At 31.2% G+C, this 12,371-nt stretch overlaps 1 protein-coding gene and 1 long non-coding RNA gene across 2 annotated transcripts in view; both read left to right on the forward strand.

The window, feature by feature from the left end:
• Positions 1 to 12,371, forward strand: part of LOC145296935 (uncharacterized) — a 63,970-nt gene that overhangs the window by 6,133 nt on the left and 45,466 nt on the right. The window lies entirely within an intron of this gene.
• On the forward strand, positions 1,659 to 8,197 carry LOC145296934 (uncharacterized). Its single transcript, XR_013870079.1, has 2 exons — positions 1,659 to 4,637; positions 5,717 to 8,197. It is a non-coding gene; the product is annotated as an uncharacterized LOC145296934 (long non-coding RNA).

Consider the following 12,371-nt stretch of genomic DNA (forward strand, 5'->3'; position numbering starts at 1 on the left):
CTCGATAACCCAAGCGGAAGAGTTTCAAAAGGAACGGTTAGAATATGAGGATACTTATGCAGATTGGTACTTATAGCGATAAACAAAATAGATTGTATATTCCAAAAATGATCAAGTAGAGCTTTTTGTTTTTTATTTACGAAAAACGAATTTGACGTTTTTTACCGGAAAGTGATAGACGGTGCCATTTCTATAATGAGGGGAGGTAATCAGTGATTATTTGGCGTTTCCACGTGTCTTAGGATTGTCTGTCCTTGTCCATGTATTCGTTGATTTTTATTTTTTCTCACCCTCAGCGAAACGAGCAAAATTTGATTTACAAAAACAAAACTATTTGATCAATTACTTATTTATTATTTTTTTTTTTTTTTTTAAATTCAATTTAACATTATATATAAATTCTTACTTTTCTAAGTTTTATCTTAACCATTTTTTTTTATTTAATCCATGATTTTTTTTCCAGGCTTTGCATTGTCAACAATCCATAAAAAAAATTATTACCAACTTGAATTGACTAAATAAAAAAAAAAAAATTAAAGATGCAAATAGTCAGCAGTCAGTTTTGGTTGACGAGCCAAGGCGAAAGGTTGGGTAGCAATTGAGCACAGCGACAGTGAATTATCAGCAATAGATCTGGACTGCAGTGAATTATTAGCAACAGTAGTAGCTGAATCAACATAATCGTAGGGACAGGGCGAACAATGCGGGTGGTCAATGAATGAAAACATTGCAAGAAGGGCAAACAGATTTGGTTGCTATGGTAACCAACAGCCAATCAGAAAAAAAAACGTCTCTCCGTTCCTTACATATTCTGAGAACTTTGAACACCAGTAATTTTATAACTTTTGTTTTACTGAACGAAAATTAAAAATGAACTGTAAAAATTGTTTGGAACTTATTCACAAAATGAGTGAGCAGTGAAGCTTTAAAGCAGTTCCAAATGAGTAAAACTAACACTTAACCATATATACATGGTAGTATTTGAATGAAAAGAATATCTTGCTAAATTTTCAGTGGTTGCTAACATGAGTATTTGCTTACACATGATAACAATCCCTTGGCATGACTAGAATTTAGGCTCATAGGGTCCGTTGAAGCCAATGTTTTTAGAACTGCTCTGAATATTTGTCGATTTTTACAATTCTTTTTACTTTTCAAAATAGAATTAACATTGGGTTTGTATTACTGTACACATAGATTCGAAAAAGTTTTCAAAAAACAAATATATAACAAATAAATGTTATCAAAGGCAAGAAAAATTACTTTTCTACCAAACTGGATATAATTTTTGTTTTTATTCAATTTAACATGTTTATTCAGCTCGAAAAGCATATAGTGTTTACCGATGTATTGGAAAATTCAAAATGGCGCCCGACTCTCTCTTTAACACGGTAAGTTTGGAAAAAGGTGTAATAAATAATAAACTAGACAAAATAGCGTTAGAAATTCGCTCAATATATGTTACCTTAACATATATTCGGTGGTTTTTAATAGTATTTTGTCTAGTTTATTATTTATAACACCTTTTCCCGAACTTACCGTGTTAAAGAGAGAGTCGGCCGCCATTTTGAATTTTCGAATACATCGGTAAACACTGTATGCTTTTCAAGCTGAATAAACATGTTAAATTGAATAAAAGCACGAAAAATATATCCAGTTTGGTGGAAAAGTAACTTATCTTGCCTTTGATAACATTTATTTGTTATGTTTTTTGACAACTTTTTCGAATCTGTGTACAGTAATACAAACCCTTAACATTAAAGTGTAGTATCTGAATAATAACATTTAATGCTACTAAGATGAAGCTGCTGTCTTTTAAAGCAGTTTCTTTAAAATTTGAATAAAATTAGTGATTTTTTTTTCATATATAATCTCTAATCTATATATAGAAAAGCAAAAATGTATGTAGTTTGTATGCATGTATGTGTGTTTATGTGTCCGCTAAAAACTTTCGACAGATTGAACAAAAATTAAACTTGGTATCATATTGTAGCTCCATCCTTCGGTCGAAAAATTGGCCAAAAATTCACCCTGAAATCAACAATTTTTTACAGTGGGGAGGGGGGGGGTGTCAACAAAAACCGTCCTCTCATGACGACGACCGGTTCTACGCATGAGTCAGATGACATCATGACCTGATTTAGTTTAAATAGTTGAAGAACTGACTAAATTTCATGTGCGTTATGTTAGCTCAGTTGTTTAGAGTGTTGGGTCATTATCTAATTGTTTTGGGTTCGAATCGCGGTGTGAGATATTTTTTTTTTAATTTAAATATTGAAGCAGGATTATTTAAGCCATTTTTCACGTAATGTTCGTTTTTTTTTTTTTTTTTTTTTTTTTTTTTTTTGTTACTTTGCTTATTCTTAGGTTTTCATTACCCCCCCACCCCACCGACCACACACACCCAAAAATACCCGGGTACCCACCGATATTTTTCAATTTTAATATCGAAACAGGCTTATTTAAGCCATTTTTCACGTTTTCTTTTTCTTTTCTTTTTTTTTTTTTTTCTTTTTTAGTTTTAACGTTTGTTTTTTTCTGTTTTATTTTTGTTTTTTCGATTTTTACATTTAACATCGTTCGTTTGCCTTGCGTTTTTTTTTTTTTTTTTTTCTCAATGTTTTTATGTTTACTTCACTTATTCTTAGGTTTTCATTAACAACCCCACACACCTGCAAACACTCGGGCAACGCTGGGTACTTCCCCCCCCCCCCCCGCTAGTCTATGTATATAAAAGCGAAAATGTGTTTGTTTGTGTATGCATTTTTCTGTATGTCTGCAAAGGGATTTTTTCTGGCGGCTTCTCGAGGCTGTCGCTCATTTTTTAAACTTTTTATATTACGTCAAAATCATATCTACGAGTTATGAACAGGGGTCGCGTGTGTATTTAATTTTCAAAAGCTAAATATTCAACGTTTTTCGATCGCCGCGTGTAGATTCGCCTTTTTCGTATAAGTGAAACTAATGCAAAGGTTGTTGCATCGCTACCAGCGCAATCGCCAGGAACGTCCAAAAGCAATCAGCTTTGATCAATGCGGATTTTCTCCTTTATCTCAGACAATTGCTACTCAATTTGGGGCAAACAATCCCCTTTAAATGGGAAGCTGGTTTCCTTCCACCCCACCACCACCACCATCATCTTGGGGAAGCCAAAAGTGCCACGCATTGAAACAAATGCCAAAAGACTGCCTCGCAGTAAAAAAAAAAAAAACTGCTATGTCATCGTAACGCTCCCACGATGACCTCATTAAGCGACCACCTGTCAATCAAACATTTTTGACTTTTAACTCTTAATTTAACATGCTTCTCAATTCCTCTGCCCTCGTGGCCGAGATGATTAGGTGGTTGTTCCCCCCCCCCCCTTTTGTTTCCACCTTCGCGTCAAGGCTTCGGGGTTCAATCCTACTTTCCTACTAAAACATTTTTCTTTTTAACGTTTTCTTTTTTTTTTTTTTTTTTTTTTTTTTTAACACCTTACACAGCCTAACATCACTAGTGCATTTGAGAAATTTCATCACTACATAATCAGAAAGCCCTAGCATATAAAATCAACGCTATATTCTTTAAAATGATAGAGGTGCATTAGAAATGAATGTTTCTCTTTAGAGCATAATTGAAGCATGATGAACTTTTTGCATTTTAAACCTTAATTCAAGCCCTTATATATATACTAGCATGGGTACCCGGTGTTGCCTGGGTTTACATGGAGTTCAGTTTGAAACACGCCTGCTATACTAATCATTTTCCTCATGGTTAATGTGGATACTCCCACAACAATTTAAAAAAATAAAAGAACGGATAAAAACATGTAAATGTAATCGCCCCCAAAAATAAGTATCTGATACCCTCTCCACCAGATATTTCGGCAGAGGGATCACTGTCCTGAGAAAGCTTAGATTTTGTGAACCTAAAAAAAATAACGTTTATAAACATTAATGCATGCGTTTATTATTTTGGTGAATGTGTAGTTTAGCGGCGTAAATTATTTGCCAGATAAAAAAATATATAAAAACTATTTATTTTTATATAAAACACATTGTTAGACCCAAAGGGTGAAATAAAATCAGAAAAAAAAATTTAATTTTTATTTTTTTATCAGTTATATTTATTATTCAAGGTCGCTATATTGCTTTTAAAATTTTTTTTTTTTTTTTTTTTGCTGGGAGTGAGGGGGGCTTCTCGATTTGTCATTTTATGTTTCTAATGTAATCCCCCGCCCCCACCAAAAACAAATTTAATTTGTCGTATTTTGGGGTTTGTTTTGTTTATTAAATTGTTTGGTGAAAGTAGAGAATGGTCTCATAAAAAGATAATTAAATTTATCGTTATTTTATGTTTCCAATGTAACTCCCCCCCCCCCTCCACCAGAAAAAAAAACAATTTGTATTTGTCAGATTTTGCCCTCTCCCCTCAATCGCCAAACTTGAAAAAAATGCTAGTGATGACATGTCTTATTTTACATTAAATTTATATAGAAAAGTGATCCCCCACTATAAGGTTTTTGTTTTGTTTGTTTTTTTTTTTTGTTTTTTTCAAAATTTCTTCTCATAATATTTATAAAGGCTGTTTAAATGTTTTAGGCTGAAAAAAGTAGATCGCCAATTTTTTTTTTTTTTTTTTTTTTTTTTTGTAGGAGGGTCACGTCTAGCAGTATCAGAATTTTTGTAGGAATTTTTGACACCCCTAACACGAAACTGCGAATACAATATAAAAATCTCGTAATTTCTCTGTTAAAAGTGGGTTATTTATTTTCTTTATGGATTATACTTCCAAAATAAACTATTACAGTTGTTTTAAAAGTAATAAAAATATTTTTATTTTTTTTTTAAAACAGTAATGAATTTTCCGAACTCAATATTTTTCAATTTTTAAACTCAATATTTTTAAATTTTTAAATTTTAAAAATCTATCAAAATTTTTCTATTGATTCTATTTTTACGATATTTTCAGGGTCAATGTGAAATTTTATGTTCTTTCCAATAAACCGAATATAATATTTTAGACAAACGTTTTTTTTAAATTCACGCCCCCCCATTTTCACGCCCCCCCCCCATTTTGAAATGTCTATTAAAAAGTAAATAATTAATTTATGTTTAATAGGTTTATATATCACAAATTGAAGAGAAAAGGTCAATAAATAATATATTCAAATTTAAAACAAAAAAAAAAATCAGTTTTTTAGAAATTTACCTGTAAAGTCCGAAGTTTAAAACCTTATTTTATAAGAACACATTTTTTCTTTTTGTCTTTTTTTTTTTTTTTTTAATGAAACCTTGGTCCTTGCTCCTTTAATTGAAAAAAAAATTAGGGCTTGAATTACATTTTTCGAGGAGTTATAAGCTTAGAAAGATAGGGGGTCGAATAATTTACGCCTTTCATTTTGAAATGTCTATTAAAAAGTAAATAATTTATGTTTAATAGGTTTATATATCACAAATTGAAGAGAAAAGGTCAATAAATAATATATTCAAATTTAAAACAAAAAAAAAAAATCAGTTTTTTAGAAATTTACCTGTAAAGTCCGAAGTTTAAAACCTTTTTAAAAAAAAAAAAACACATTGTTTTGTTTTGTTTTTTTTTTAAATAAAACCTTGGTCCTTACTCCTTTAATTGAAAAAAAAAATTAGGGCTTGAATTACATTTTTCGAGGAGTTATAAGCTTGGAAAGATGGGGTGGAATTATTCACTATTTTCACGAAATTTCTGACACTGCTAGGTCACGTCACATAAAGTTACCTTTTTAATTAGAAAATTAAGTTTGTAATCGATGAAATTAATACAAAAAAAGTGCAAATTGTAGAATTTAGAGGGGGGTGGGGACTGTAAATCTTTTTCTTTTTTTTTTTGTATTAAACGACGGTTGATTATGCGGTAAAAATTTACCGATTTCTGTATTGCCTTTTAAGCAATAAAAGAAACAAATGAAATCTTTTCAGTTTTTTTTTCATAAGTGATTTTTATTGTTTGAATATTTAAAAACAAAACAAAAAAAAAAAACAATAAAGCCAAACATTTTTCTATCGACACAATTATTTTTCCAGCTAGAAACATAATGAAATTACCAAATGATATTTGGTGAACGTTTTTTTTTTTTTTTGTTTTGTTTTTTTTTTTTTTTCATGCATAGCATCTAGGGGCAACTAACTCTAAAAAAAAGTTTTAAAAAAGGTCGCTGTTGGAAATATTAATTTAAAATTAAATTAAATATATTATCAATATAATTGTTGTTTAAAATTTATTAAATAACAATTTTAAATAGAATACTTAAAATAATTCTCTTGCTAAAAACATTAACTAAGATACTGCTTTTTAGTAAAATCGATTTTTCTTAATGTACTATGCAAATAATTGTATATTTTTGCATATATCATACTATATATAGAAATAAATGAAAGATTAAAGTAAGACACGTTTTGTATATATTAATCAAATTGTGAACAAACAAACAGAAAGGAATACGAAATTATATATATATACTAGCAAAAGTACCCGTCGTTGACTGGGTTCAAAAACAGCCTACAGAAAATGGACTCTGATTTATGAAAGTATGACAGGTTATGAAAAGGAAGGGTTGTAAATTTGGGTTGAATTTGGGGGTATCAAAACCAAAGCAAAATATGATGAAAGTAAAAATAAAATAGATAAACCCCATAATTTATTATACCATACCTGTTCACACCAAAACACTTATCACAATATTCTGTGGATCTATATTAAAAAAAACCTTGTTAAACTTTGTGACAATTTCCATTCTATGGAGGTCAGGTGTGAACGAACACCCCATAATTTTATTATACCATATTTCTTCAAACAGAAACAATTATCAAAGTATACTTACACAGATAGATATGAAAAGTCTTTATTAAAGTTTGTGCCTATTTCCATTCTATGGAGGCTAGATGCGAACGCAGACCCCACAATTTTATTATACCATCCCTATTTAAGTTAAAACATACTTATTAAAGTATTCTCATGTACGTCTATATCAAAAACACTTGTAAACGTTTTTTTTTTTTTTTTAATTTTTAAATCTTTTATTTCCATACTTTGTGGACCAGGCACGAATGCAGACCCCACAATTTTAATGAACCACCGTTCTGCCAGATCAAACATACCCATTCCTGAGTCTCGATACATCTTCTATCATTATATGTAATCAGTTTTTTTATAATAGTCAACCATATAGGAGCCTATTCGTGACCAGACACACACACACACACACACACACACACACACACACACACACACAGCTTTATATTATAGATATGCATATATTATAAAAAATCAACAGTAGGTTCTCTACAGTGTAATGTAGACTACAATATATTGTGGACTAAGTAACTGTGGGGAAGCATGTGAAGCTTCTTCCCGGTGCACCGTGGTGGGTCCCCAACTAGAACAGGTAATCAACCGATTTGTTTGAAAAATGGGCGATTTCACCGATTTCAATGACAATAAAAATATGGGAGTGTGAAACATTTGTTGATCATCATTCAATCCCGGGCAACGTTGGGTCTCCTTGCTAGTATATAATAAATGCAAGCAATGCCACACATCTGGCCGAATTTATTATGTCCCACTTTCCCTCTACAAAAATTCTGCAAGATAGAAGGGAAAGATAGTATCATATATATCAAACTTTCTTTGTCTACTACCATTTTGTTAAAATATTGATTACTAGCAGGGGTGCCCGGCATTGCTTGGGTGTTTGGAGGTGTATGCTGTGCAAAAAAACAAAAAAAATGGTTAATTTTTTAAAACTTTGACCCCTATTATGACCCCTTAAAATTTATAGTTTCGGGCTCAAATCACTTTATTAAGTTAGATCCAGGTTCAAGGAACCTATATCTAAAATTTCAAGTGTCTAGACCCAAAATTGTCGGAGGAGTTTGGTAGAGTTCTTAAAGGTCAAATCGTTGAAATTTGACCCCTTAACAGCCAAATTTCTGGCTGACACCCGTCACATCGATTTTCCCAAATCTCAGTACCCGGTATTTCAAATTTCGAGTCTATAGACTAAAAATTGACAGAGTTATTGCGTAGGGAAATGTACACACACAGACAGACAGACAGACACGTTCACTTTTATAGATATATAGATTATAGCATACTTACACATTTTAAACATGATTTTTCTATTAAATATATTTTAACTGGTTTTAAATGGTTTCTTTTTAATAAAAACATTTTTGAAAGAGTGTTTTGTTTCAGTTGAATTCAGTTTTATTTTTACATAAACCATTTTGTTTTCTGTAAGCTGCCATTTTGTTAAACTATTATTATATCGTATTTACACATTTCAAACATTTTAATTAGTTTTGAATGGTTCCTGTTTTTTTTTTTTTTTTTTTTTTTTTTTTTTAATGAAAATCTCTCGAGAAAAGACATGAAGCCACTTGTTGCAAAGACAGGATATACCTCAAGACCTTAGTCTTGAAAAGACCAAGGTTGTAGGTAGAAGGAAAACTAATAATAATATTTAAAAAAAAAAAAAAATCGTCTATATACAAATATTTTTATATTTATCTCTTCAAACTTATCATTTATCTTGTTCTGCTATCATACTTTATCTTTTCTATTGTCCTCAATTATTGAAAGAGACAGCCTTCCAAATTGCAACAAATCTTGTTTTTGTGACAATCCAGAATGCTCCTTTTTGGGAGCTAGATTTTTCCCCTACATTAAAAACTGACCTTGTGTCAGTCTGCCCTTATGGGGAGGCAAGTAAATAGAAACAAGAGTCAGATGAACAGAACTAAATTGCATCTATCTCCCAAAAGTGACAGTCGAGATTCTGACAAAACTAAAAATTTCCAGTTTAGAAGAATTTCTCCTTTGCTAGCCGAGGACAGTTTCTAAAGTCAGAACATTACTACGCTTTTAACGTTAATTCTATTTTGAATCTTTTGAAAATTAAAAAATGAATAAACTGAAAAGTAAATGTTGTAAAATCGGCAAATATTTAAATCTAGGAAGAATTAGACTACAGATACTACACTTTAATGTTAATTTTATTCTAAAATGTAAAATAGAAAATAAACCAAAGAAAAAAAAATGTGAAGCTAGCAAATATTCAAAGCAGATGTAAAAACACACTGGTTTTTATTTTTAAATATTCAAAGCAAACGAATTGTCTTCAATTTAAAATGGTTGCCATTGATTAGTTAATTTGAGTCATGCAGGACAGATCCTTGATTGTGATTGATGGCTGGTATAAAAACTGTTTCTCTTTTCACATGACAATTTAAGAGCTTCAAGACCATACGACCATGTAGAAATCGCCATGATTTTATATATAAACTTGCAAGGGGTACCTGGCGTTGCCAGGGTGTTTGGAGGTGTGTGTGGTTTTGGGTAAATAAAATTAAAAAAAAAATGTTTTGGTAGGTAAGTATGAGGATCGAACCCGAAGCCTTGAGGCAAAGTTGTAAATTAAAGTGTGAAAAAAAAAAAAACGTGCGACGTTAACCATTGCGCCACCATGAGATGCTAACGGAAACATGTTTGAATTTATTTAATTACTTGGATTTGGCAGGTGCACGTTTTAATGACTTAATGAAGTCAAGTTTGACTGCGGGATAGTATTTCATTTACTGCGGAAACGCTTTTTTTTTTTTTTTTTTTTTCCCCAAGATGTTATAGGAAAAAGACTAACCCACATGCGGCGAGCGACAAATGTTGAATATTTATCTTCCCGAAGTCGAGCAAATTAAATAGACAGGCGAGCTCCGTTGTTAACTGTAAGATATTCCGATTTATATGTGATATAAAAAGTTTTAAAAAGTTTTGAACCGACCGACCGCTTCTCTGAAAAAAAATCCTTTTGTAGACACAGAAAAAGCGAACACACATACATACATTTTCACTTTTATATATATAGATAACTACTTATCTGTCCGGTGTGGCCCAGGAGTCTTTGCACATATTTTTTTAATTGTTTATTTTGTTGGTACCAAATTATTATAACTTCTTCGATAAGATTTTGAAAATTAAAATTATTTCATCAAATTAATTGAACCAAATTGTTACAAAACTGTAACAAATGTTTTAATATCCATTTCAGTGTTCTACGGACAAATTTATCCTTAGTTGACCTTTGACAACTAAATATTTTCGTTTACTAGTCAAATAGAAAAGTTATTAGCCAAACCCACATGATTTTTAGAATATAACATCTTTCTGTGATGAGTATGTACATCATAAAGATTTTTTCTTGTATTTTTTTTTTTTTTTAAAGTGTAATTCTAAATATACAACAAATTTTATTTTGATACTTGAAGGTATAAACATTCTAATTTCTTCAAATGTTTTTTTTAAACAGCCTTCGTTAAAAAAAATAGAGTATATTGTTCTATAAAACTTTTATTGTTTAAATAATTTAACTTTGTTCATTTTATAAAAAAAAAAAAGTTGAAAAGATATTTTTCATTCAGTAGTGAGCTTTGGGAGATTGTCAGTGAAAGAAATACAATCGTCAAAAGATAAGCGTTTCATTATTTCTAGTCGCCACTTGGAAAAATCACTCGCAAATGCGACTGTTTCACTCACAATGTAGAGCCCTGTATTTATAAAATTATTGGAAGCAAATAACTCCTAAAATTTTCAATGAGGATTTACTAAGAATTTTGAAGCCGGTTTAAATGACTTTCTATTTGACAGTTCCCAGACTTTCAAATGTCTCTCACCAATAAATTTATTTTTAGAAACTTGTTACTGACAGTCAAAGTTCTTGATAATTTTGACAACATCAGACAAATACATGGATGTTGATTAGTAAAGCGTTTTACGAGGACGTTCAGGAGGTAGGTGGTCCTAATTGCAAAGGGTGGAATTTGTTGCATTGTTCTTTGCAAAAAGTTTGGTTTTGATCGGATAATGAGGAAATCACCTTTGGTCTTATGCTTGGTTTCTAATCGAATCATCATGTGTTCAGGACCTTTTTGTTATTCACTAAAATACATTAGAATCAAGCCTCTTCTCAGCCACTCCAAACTGAACAGATTGGGCGTATGACTCTTACATGATTTTCCATAATCTTTTTGCAGTGATTGCAGACAGTCCTGAAGGTGTTTTTGGTTTCAGAACATCTATTTCAATGAATGTAATTGAAGTAGTATGTGGGTGTATCTTGTGTAGTTTCTCACTTTTGGCTTGATACAGAATTACAATTTTAATTAGGAGAAAACTTAAATATGCAATTTAATTTGAATTATAGACCATCTTTCTAAAATAAAAAATAATTTTAATTTTAAGTGAATAAGTCAAAAAAATGTTAACTTTAGTTAATACAAACATGTTGTTCGTACATAAATTTGATTCAAAAACCGAATGAACAAATGTGTTCTTTGTATTCAGTTGTGTGACGTCTGCTATTTTATTGCCTGCCTGCAGTGACTGCTACCATTTTATTCTTTTTTTTTAATTTCTTTTGGATAATTGGCTTTATATCTGTTCTAGCGTTGAGAGCTTTTCATTGAAAAAATACATTTTTTTTTTTTTTTTTTTTACTGAGCACCGCACAGCTCCAAGTACATGAACATTTTTATTTTGTAAAATTTTAGCCTTTTGCCGCCACACTCTACAGCTATCCACGTGGATCCATGCCCTAATGGATAAGTGTTGCATGGGGGGGGTACATATTGAGACAAGATATCAGAAATTCATACAAGTGAATGAGAGATTTATATATCACTGTTATACAGGACAAGGTATCATTTATATAACAGTGTAAACGGCGCCGACAGTGGTGATAATTCTGTTTGTGCATATTATTAATATGCACATTTATACAGACATTTCTACAGTTCTTGTTGAAACAGATTGCTAAGGAGAGATATTTTTTTTATGATGGTGGTGGAGGGGACATCTAATACCTGGGAATTATACCACGGCCACCTAGATATATCTCCGTGGCTGTGGTTATACAAAGTTCATTTACAGATGATAGACAAAGCACGTTTACCTTTCTGTTATAATGACGACGACGAAGACAAACAGTTTACAAATATATGATGATCCTTTATTCATACCAGCTGGATGATTAATGAATCAGGAATTCAAGTTCTAACGATTACATTGTTGTATCTTCGCTTCAAGAGGATTCAGCTGACTTGACTCGACCGTTGTCGACTCTGCCTTGACTCTCACTAAGTCGCTCTCCGATTCTGTTTGCGTCTCTTCTTCTAACCTTTTTCAAATATCATTTTCAAACTTATCTAGTTTGTTCTTTTAATTACTGGGGTCTGTCCCTTTTCATGTAACAAAAATGCTAAGTAATAATCAGTTTTAAATGAAGTTCTGGGGGTTGAAGGTTCAATCCTCAGTTTAGGTGATACTAAGAATATAATTTAAAAAATTATTTCCAACTTCTA

Source organism: Euprymna scolopes, chromosome 17 (genome assembly GCF_053919585.1).
Source record: "Euprymna scolopes isolate OS-2025 chromosome 17, ASM5391958v1, whole genome shotgun sequence".
NCBI classification, from domain to species: Eukaryota; Metazoa; Mollusca; class Cephalopoda; order Sepiida; family Sepiolidae; genus Euprymna; species Euprymna scolopes.